A 2,285-nucleotide genomic window follows, 5' to 3' on the forward strand; every position below is an offset into this window, starting at 1 on the left:
CCTGCTAGCACTGCAGCGGCTAGTCATCTGCCTGCTCCATCCCCCTCCAAGTCGGCTCAAACTTCCAGGTTGGTTGGGGATTCATGGACTTCCAGCTCTCTGGCTGCCTTTCTGTTGGACTTACCTTTGGAGCCAGAGAGTGAACAGACGGAGTGTCCCCAGCCAACCAACCACTGGTCGGAGGGAGACCGGTCTGCTAGCGGGCTGCTAGCAGACCTACACAGCTCTGGTTCTGGGTCTACTAGCCTGGAGGCTAGCACCTCGTCGAACTCTGCGTCGGATCCACCTCCAGTAAGGCCAGCTGGAGGGCGATATAGGCCACGACGACGAGCGGCCAAGAGACTGGCACCTGAACCATCCTACACCAGCTCCGTTGGTGGTCCAGCCGATTCCTGTTCCTCGTGCTCCGTCGGTGGTCCAACCGGCACCTGCTTCGCCGGTGGCCCAGCCGACTCCTGGTCCCTTGTCGGTGGTCCGACTGGCACCTGCTTCGCCGGTGGCCCAGCCGACTCCCGTTCCCTTGTCGGTGGTCCGACCAACACCAGCTTTGTTGATGGCCCAGCCAACTCCTGTTCCTCGTGCTCCGTTGGTGGTCCGACCGGCACCTGCTTCGCCGGTGGCCCAGCCGACTCCTGTACCCTCGCCGGTGGCCCAGCCGACTCCTGTACCCTCGTCGGTGGTCCAGCCGACTCCTGGTCCCTCGTCGGTGGCCCCACCAACTCCAGCTTTGTTGATGGCCCAGCCGACTCCTGTTCCTCGTGCTCCGTCGGTGGTCCGACCGGCACCTGCTTTGCCGGTGGCCCAGCCGACTGCTGTACCCTCGTCGGTGGTCCAACCGACTCCTGGTCCCTCGTCGGTGGCCCCACCAACTCCAGCTCCGTTGGTGGCCCAGCCGACTCCTGTTCCCTTGTCGGTGGTCCGACCTACACCAGCTTCTTTGGTGGCCCAGCCGACTCCTGTTCCTAGTGCTCTGTCGGTGGTCCGACCGGCACCTGCTTCGCCGGTGGCCCAGTCGACTCCTGTTCCCTCGTCGGTGGTCCGACCGGCACCTGCTTCGCCGGTGGCCCAGCCGACTCCTGTTCCCTCGTCGGTGGTCCAGCCGACTCCTGGTCCCTCGTCGGTGGTCCGACCGGCACCTGCTTCGCCGGTGGCCCAGCTGACTCCTGTTCCTCATGCTCCGACCGGCACCTGCTTCGCCGGTGGCCCAGCCGACTCCTGTTCCTCATGCTCCGTCGGTGGTCCGACCGGCACCTGCCTCGCCGGTGGCCCAGCCGACTCCTGTTCCCGCGTCCATTATTAAACTAACGTGGAGAGTAAAAGCAGATAAAGTTCCCGCGGTCCTTAAACACGGACTGGATTAATGAAAAGTATTTTCCTGCAGGTTAAATTCCCCGCGACATGGCGCTACTGTAAGCCAATCAGAAGGGAGGAAGAGGGCGACTACAAATTTAATTTATATTCTTCCCTTAGAAATACAATATATTAGGCTAATTATTTAATTATGGACGACATATATGTATTATTAGAGAGCGCATTTTGACTTGGTGGATTCACTATCACACCCCTATCAGAATGGTGCAGTCGGACAAAAACTCTTAGGCTACTGTAGGGGCGGCTGTGGCTCAGGAGGTAGAGCGGGTTGGCCGTTAATCGGAAGGTCGGCGTTTCAATCCCTGGCTGTGTGTCGAAGTGTCCTTGGGCAAGATATTGAACCCAGTGGCTGTTCCGCCAGTGTATGAATGAGTGTGACTGTTAATTTCCGTTTGAGCACTTAGGCTCAGTGTATGAATGTATGTGACTGGTGAATGCAGATGTAGTGTAAAAGCGCTTTGAGTGCTCAAAAAGACTATAAAGGCGCTATACAAGTACGGAGCATTTACATTTACTGTTGGAAAATACTGAAAATAAACTCCCATTATTGCTCTAATTTTACTTGTTTTATTCTACGCTTATACAAAACAGGAATAGATAATAATAGATTTTACTTCGTATAATGTTATATTATGTGCTATGTAAATACTACAGTTTATTACATCCACCTAGCTCATCTAGTAACTGGTAGAGTTTTGTAATATACACATCTAAAATCAGAGGTCTGTTTGGGACTGTAAATTGCACTTTATCGGAGCTGCTGAAGTTAACGTGTGTGTGTGTGGCTTTCTGCCTGATCACAAGTGTTTTCGGTTAGTTTCGGTTTCACATGCAGCATGCAATCCCAAACTGTAGGCCTACAGGTTATGACGAGTTTTGCATGCCTGCCGAGAACTACATGCACCTCCAAAATC

Source organism: Micropterus dolomieu, linkage group LG01, assembly GCF_021292245.1.
Source record: "Micropterus dolomieu isolate WLL.071019.BEF.003 ecotype Adirondacks linkage group LG01, ASM2129224v1, whole genome shotgun sequence".
NCBI classification, from domain to species: Eukaryota; Metazoa; Chordata; class Actinopteri; order Centrarchiformes; family Centrarchidae; genus Micropterus; species Micropterus dolomieu.